Raw genomic sequence first — 7,954 nt, forward strand, 5'->3', positions numbered from 1 at the left:
TTAAAATAAAAGGAGTTTATTGTTCAGAGAAAGAGCGAGCACAGGCAGGGGAAGTGGCAGGCAGAAGAGAAGCAGGTTCCCTCCTGAGCAAGGAGCCCAGTGCAGCACTTGATCCCAGGACCCTGGGATCATGACCTGAGCCGAATGCAGACGCTTAACTGACAAAGCCACCCAGGCGTTCCTAAAAATTATTTTGTACCAAAAGAAATGGAACAGATTATCTTGCCTTTCATGGAGCCATAGGTAGCTTTATAAGTTACCCGTAATTATGATTTAAAACAATGAGTTTGCATAAATCTTTCATTGGCTGTCTTAATGCCATTTGAATTTTAACTGTGACTAAATATAGATCTGTCCTATGGAACAAGTAACTTGACTTTTCTAAGTCTCAGGTTTTTTTTTCCGTAAAGTGGGGATGAAATTTATCTTGCAAGGTTTTTTGAAAGAGTCAGATAAGATAATAAAGGTAAATCATTATAATGCTTGACCCATTAAATATTAAAATGTTATTCATCTTCTCTTCTGGCAGCTAAAATCTAAGTAGCTATGTTTGTTATGCATCATTTTGAATCAGTAATTAGACATTAAATAAAAGCATATGTATTGATTTCAACAAATTAAGTATATATCATCTTTTGCAAAAAGAAAAAAGCTAGCGTCTTGATATGAATACTCTAAAAGTCAGCAAATCTGAGACTCAGATGATGTTTTGTTGACACTGTAATTACGCTTAGTCTACTTCTGGGGTTCACTCTTAATTTTCTTAACTTGAAATTACCACAATTAATACAGCTCTCTAAAAAATATTTTGTTAAAAAAGAAATCTGATGGAAAATAAAGTAGATATTTTTGAGAACAGCACAAGGAAAATTAGGAATAAAGTAGAAAGGAGACAAAAGACTGAGAGGAAAAAAATGAATCACAGTTATCCTCTGCTTGCTTTTCCCTAAAAAAAAAAAATCACTTAGATAATAGCTATTTTGGTGTGAGAAGAAATGTGTAGGTTTTCTGCTGTTTTAAATATTTGAAATTTTATTCTCTTTTGACATAAAACAATGGAACACTCTGATAATCTATACCATGTTGGAAAGTATAAGAGAAAACTGCTTAAACAGTATTTAGAAAACAGTACCAATAAACCTTATTACAAGCATTAAATGTGTTTAAAAAGTTGGTATTAATTCATACCTACAATTGTCAAATGTGTATGACTTAAACGTTAAAACTCCACGTTATTTTATTTTTTTAAAAGATTTTATTTATTTATTTATTTATTTGAGAGAGCGAGAATGAGAGAGAGATTGAGAGAGAGCACATGAGAGGGGGGAGGGCCAGAGGGAGAAGCAGACTCCCCGCTGAGCGGAGAGCCTAATGTGGGACCCAATCCTGGGACTCCAGGATCATGACCTGAGCCGAAGGCAGTCGCTTAATCAACTGAGCCACCCAGGCACCCCAAAATTCCACATTTTAAATAGTCTTCTTAATTATAAACCCAGACTTTCTGTAGTCTACACAAACCAGATAAGCAGCTAGAATATTTAAGAGCTAGGGGATAAATAATAAATGCATATATTATACACATATATTATTATATGTATGTGTAAAACATATACATATAAAATACATATGTATCAGTTATATTATCTAATAAAGCCATATTCTGTTAATGCAGATACGGATTTATTCCAAAAGTTTAATCAAAAGTATCATTAATAGTATAGCTGTTGCATTTTCCAATATTGATAAAGTTATTCAAGTTTTTCATTTTCACGGACTCCAGACTGAGCTGCCAGATGCTGAAACTCTCCTTCTGGGTTAAAGGTTTGTTTCACATCTAAACTTTTCCCGTTGAATGCTAAATATCTGCTGAAAGTTAGTTGAACACATAACAGTTTAGGAGTTGGAAGAGTTTGGTTTGGACAGGCTGTAACATCTAAATCTGTTACACACGGTGATTCATTAACTCGGCTTTATTAACTACAAACACCAGAGTCTTTCTTGTTGACATCTTTACTCATTAAAGGAACTAGTTGTAGTTGTCATACTATAAGCTTATTCAGTCACTGTTGAATTGCACCATTTCATTATTTCTTTTACCAGAAAAGCTTTGGTGGAGGTCCTACTGAGATCTGGTATTCTAGCTTCACCGAGCCTCCCTCAAAAACTTGTTTGCTTTGTTGTCTGAGGACAAGCATTGGTGCTCTTCTATGTTCTTTTGGAAGGATGCTCAGCAGCACAGTACAGCTGGCTTCTCCTGTTCTGCTCATGGGAACACATGCAAAAACCCTGCATCTGAAGCTGCTCCCACTTCAGAGATGAATGAACGAAAACTCTTGTCAGACACCATCATTTTGTGAAAGTCGCCTGATTAAACTGGTTCTCCACTTATAAAGCAAGACATATCAGGAGCTGGTGGTCCACTCATGCTGCAGAATCTTCCAGTTCAGTCAACATGTTCTCTGGCACTTGAATGAAATATGGTGGGTAAGATTTCTTCTGAATTGCATCCTGATCATTCACATTTCCCTCTGAAATTTGAACTTACAGTTGTGCATGTTCAGAACTGTGCTGTGGCAAATCTTGTGCCTCTCTGCAATTTTGAGCTTGAAACACAGCAGCTACACTCTGTGATCCTAGCAATCTGCAGCCCACCTTCTCCTCATATGTTAGCCATTGATTTCCATTGTCCTTACATTTCAGCTTTCCCTCCAAATCTTGACTCAAAGCTTCTCTTTTGATCCTTGTGTCTCGTGGTTGGGAGTTCCTGATGTGGGCCTAGAATTTGCAGTTTGAGATGGCTTAGCATTTATAGTTGACCACCTTAGGGTTGACGATAGTTGGAGTCCACAGTGGAGGGGATTTACTGCTGTGGTAATCAGACTGTGATGGCAATATGGAGCCCAGGAAGCTGGCTGAAAACTGGTTATAGGTGGCTATAACCCTTTGGCCCTGGTTGGAACCAGAAAGGTGCTGGAGAGAAGGGAAAGCAGAAGGGGACATGGTGATGTGAGAATTCACTGTTGAAGAGATAGAACATCTTTTCTCTGTGCATGGGTTAGGCTGGATAGTGGAACACTGGTCTGGCTAAAAGAGCTGGAGGTTTCAACAAAACGTGTTCTTACATGCATTATCTTTCCTGCAAATTCTAATATTAATTAAACAAAATGGAAGCAAAAAATATTAAAAAAAAACAAGCCTGGTCTTTCAGATAAGACTTCTACTCAAGTGCTTAACAGGGCTTACTATTAAAATGTATTTTAAAATAATAACTTGAGGGGCGCCTGGGTGGCTCAGTTGGTTAAGCGACTGCCTTCGGCTCAGGTCATGATCCTGGAGTCCCTGGATCGAGTCCCGCATCGGGCTCCCTGCTCAGCAGGGAGTCTGCTTCTCCCTCTCCCACTCCCCGTTTGTGTTCCCTCTCTCGCTGTGTCTTTCTCTGTCAAATAAATAAATAAAATCTTAAAAAAAAATAAAAATAAAAATAAAAAATAAAATAAAATAAAATAATAACTTGAGGATGTAGAAGTATGTATTAAATCCCACAGATCCTTTGCTTTGCAAATGGGCTATAATTTGGAGGTGATAGTAGTTTCCATTTTACTTGAGTTTGTAAATATTGCGATGGATGTTTTAAATTATAAATGCCCAAGACCTCCTTGAAATATGTTTATTTTAAAACCATTCCAATTATTTATTTTGTCATATGCTGATAGATGAAAATAAATCAGTAATATGAGGTAGAGATCAGTAGTCAGAAAAGGTTAATTTAAATCAAAAGCTTTCTGTGTATAAGTCTGTTCCAAAAAAAGTTTTACTCACAGTGTGTGTGTGTGTTTGTGTGTGTGTGTGTGAATGAATGAATGAAAGAGTAATGTAGTGGGGAAAAAAGCATGAGTTTTGGAATCAGAAGACCTATTAGACCAACTTGGAATATCTACTTGGATGCCTTTAGGCATGTTAAGCTTTGTAGACTTTGATTTTATTTTTAAAATGCTAGAACATGGGCTATAATTTGGAAGTGATAGTAGTTTCCATTTTACTTGAGTTTGTAAATATTGTGATGGATGTTTTAAATTATAAATGCCCATTATTATCCATATGTGTGGCTCTGGCCAACCATACCATGTTGTGACTTTCATGGTACTTGTGGCACAATGGATATTTAGAGTGTATGTCATAGACTTTTCATAGTCACCTGGCTTTGTCCTCAGTAAGTATCCTGCTAATAAACTCTACCACTACAATTTGGTCTCAAGATTTTTTTTTAAAAAAGTTAACCTTTATTGAATGTCTATTTACTAGAAATCATTCTGAGTGCATTTATGAATATTACTTAATTAATGTATATGTATAATACCATGGAGTATTTATTTTTAATTCCCATTTTTAACAAACAAAGCAAGCTTAAGAATAACGTACACACACTGGTACTTAGGAAAGTTACAGGACTTTCGGGGTCAGGAAGGACATACTTAGAAATGTGTATGTTGAAGATTTGGATGTTAAAATAAGTTAAATTGAAGTAAGTGTAGAACTGCTGAATAACAGTCTAAGGTGCTTGGAATGAAACTCACTTAGGAGTCATAGAAGATTATTTATGTTGAACCAGAGGTGGCATTGGAAAAAGTATGAGAAGACTGAAAGAGCAGTATATATACATCCTTCCTCTGAAGCCTACTTTTGTTTGTAGGCTTCATTATCATGCACTTCATTATCATGAGAACTATGTCACCAATAGAATATATTTCGCAATGTGGTGCAGTAGATTGAATAACTGGCCACAATCTTTCAGCCCTCCTTATGTTTACATCCTTTCAATGTAGCTTGGAATCTCTTTCTATTAAAGAGTGGAATTTCTTTTTCCATTTCTTGAATATGGGCTGGCTGTATACTTGGTTGGCCAATACAGTGTAGTATAAGTGATAGCATGCCAAGTCTAAGCTCATGGGCTCAAGAATCCAGAGTCACTTCTATTCTCTCTTGGAACCCTGCCCAGTTGTCATGCAAACAAATTTCAGCTGGCCTGCTGAAACATGAGAGACCATGGAGAGAAGAGACATTCTTCCAGCTGCAGTCATTCCACATTGCCACTTCCAAGCTGACTTTACTGTTGAGCTCAGACATATAACTGAGCCAGTGAAACAAGAGTTGCCCAAATAAAGCTAACCCAACTGTCAAATCACAGAATCATTAGTTAAATAAATGGTCATTATTTTAAACCTTTAACACTTGAAGTGGCTTGTTATGCAGCAAAAGCTAACTGATACATGGTCAATAGCCCCCTGATAGAGGAATATGGTTACATTAGTTTATCATGCAGGGAATCTATATGCATTCTGAGCCTATAGGTTTCATTGACACTCTATCCAACTGTAACATAAACTTCTTTTTCACCAAATTGTATTAAACAAGTCAGAGGTCTTACTTCTTTAAGTTGTAACTTAAAATGAATATGCATTGTAATTTCACTCTCCAGTGAGTTCTGGCTTTCTGTTCCTGACATATGAATGGAAGGTGGCTTTGTTGATTGTCCAGTCCACTTTTGGAATAATCAAAAAACTGACTTCTGGTTTTAAGTCATTTTACATTAGGATGCCACACAACTGTCTAAAATACCAATGTACATTTTAGTTAGGCTCAGTGTAACTCCAGATTGGGAAGCTTTGTAGCATTTCACACATTTGCCTTTCTGTGCACAGACTCTGTGTATATGTGTGTATGTGTGCATCAAAGAATGAATGGCAATATAAAGCAAATTGTCTTTCTTATGCTCCAATGTTAATTAAAACCAAATGTCCCTTCCACAATGTAGCTAATATACTTTAATTATTCTGTCTTGTGCAGTTGTGACAAAAGGGAACATGCAATTATTAAAGAGAAAAAGTACACATTGTACCAATAATTGTCCACATTGTGAAATACTATTGCTTTTCTCCTGTGAGTAACTTGAATTGTTGCCAAATAATCCTCTCCACACCATTTAAGTAATGTAAATTATTCTTTAACAATAATTTACCTTTTTATTGAGTTTAACTGAAACATGTTTATTTCCATTTACCTTCTTTCCACAGTTTTAAACAATGCAAAGCCAATAACAAAACAATAAGTTTTTAATGTTCTCTACTGGCATAAATTTTTTCTTTTTTTAATTTTTTTATTGTTATGTTAATCACCATACGTTACATCATTAGTTTTTGATGTAGTGTTCCATGATTCATTGTCTGTGCATAACACCCAGTGCTCCATGCAGAACATGCCCTCTTTAATACCCATCACCAGGCTAACCCATCCTCCCACCGCCTCCCCTCTAGAACCTTCAGTTTGTTTTTCAGAGTCCATCGTCTCTCATGGTTCGTCACTACTGGCATAAATTTTAAACATAATAAAGTGAGTGTTATTTTACATAAAAAAGAAGGTTGGTAGCAATCATAATTACCTTTAAATGTTAACCTTTTCCTTTTAAACGTGGGAAAATCTATTCCCGAGAATAATTTTCTTCTTCTATTAAATTAGGATAAGGATACCAACAAAGATTGCAGATGGAAAGTAGTTGAAAGATTAATAGAAAACATGTATAAAGTGACAAGGTTACATAATAATCTTTCTTATAGTGCTCAATCATTATGAAACAGAAATAGAATCTATTAAAATAAATTCAGATTTCCAGATATTTGAATTGTTTCTCTGTCTCCCACTCTCTTCAATTATCTTTCTCTGGCTTCTAAATTATTTACTCTACCAAAGAACACTTTTTCTTCTTCTAAATGAGATGGTATGATAAAAATTTGAGGACCTCACTCAAATCAAATGCTGATATGTCAGAAAAAGAAACTCACTAATAAAACATAAGGGTGTCTAGGACAACCACCAGAGACGTTGTGTTCTCTTCCCAAAGGAGGAAGTTGATTTTCCCCCAAAAGCATTGATTAAAAGGATAACTGAAAGGAGGAAATGAAGCAGAGACCAATTTCAGTCCAATTTTGGTGGTCGTTTTTCTGCAGCTCTGTTCCAAGCCTATTATTCAGTATTCTGATAGCGAGGAGTCAGCTCTGGTAGAGGCTTTTTGATTCTGACATTAGCTCCTGTGTTGGCTTCAGAGGAAGTGGCTACCCTAGTGAATCAGTTCGTCATTGCTGTGGGAATTGTTCTTGTAGCCCGAGTGAGAATCTGATTCTGGTCTTCAGCATTTCCATCAGTTTTGTAGTCACTTAATTCCCTGTATTGAATTTCTTTCTTGTTAATATACCTACAGAGTTTTCTTTCTCTCGGATTAAACCATGATTGATACAGCTTCAAAATATTTTTGATAAGGCAATAAATTTGTCCAATACAGTAGGATTTCAGAAGAAAATGATTGAGAGATTAGATTCTGATTATAGGTACTCTTTAATGCCTCAGTAACAAATTGGAATTCACTCTGAAATTCATAACAAGCCATGAGAGGGGTCTTTGAGCAGAGAAGTAGCATGATTAATATGTATTTTACAAAAATGAATCTGGAATCTGTGAATGGAGTAAATGGAAGTATGCTAGGCCAGAAGCAAATGGTTTGATCTGATGCAAACAGTTGGACCTAGTACCAGTTACAGCATGGAATAATTGATAATTCTCTGAGATAATACCCCTTTCATAAACAATAGGCATAAAATATTTTCAGTACTATTAGAAAAATAACCGGGCGCCTGGGTGGCTCAGATGGTTGAGCGTCTGCCTTTAGCTCAGGTCATGATCCCAGGGTCCTGGGATTGAGTCCAGCATTGGGCTCCCTGCTCCTTGGGAGCCTGCTTCTCCCTCTGCCTCTCTCTCTCTGTCTCTCATGAATAAATAAATAAATAAATCTTTAAAAAAAAATAACCAAGAAGAACCCATTTTTTTTTTTTCAATTACAGCCAACAGCTTTCATTTTGTTAACAGCATTGTAACAGGTTTCCCAACTAACCCAAGGGCATTGTAG

General features: G+C 36.1%; 1 pseudogene; it reads right to left on the reverse strand.

Moving 5' to 3' along the window:
- Positions 1 to 1,748: 1,748 nt before the first annotated feature.
- LOC123835327 (myotilin-like) lies at positions 1,749 to 6,339 on the reverse strand (annotated as a pseudogene).
- Between the last annotated feature and the right edge of the window lie 1,615 nt (positions 6,340 to 7,954).

This window comes from Mirounga angustirostris, unplaced genomic scaffold (assembly GCF_029215605.1).
Source record: "Mirounga angustirostris isolate CCGP_5_RB_7025 unplaced genomic scaffold, mMirAng1.0.hap1 SCAF_7, whole genome shotgun sequence".
In the NCBI taxonomy this organism is placed as follows: domain Eukaryota; kingdom Metazoa; phylum Chordata; class Mammalia; order Carnivora; family Phocidae; genus Mirounga; species Mirounga angustirostris.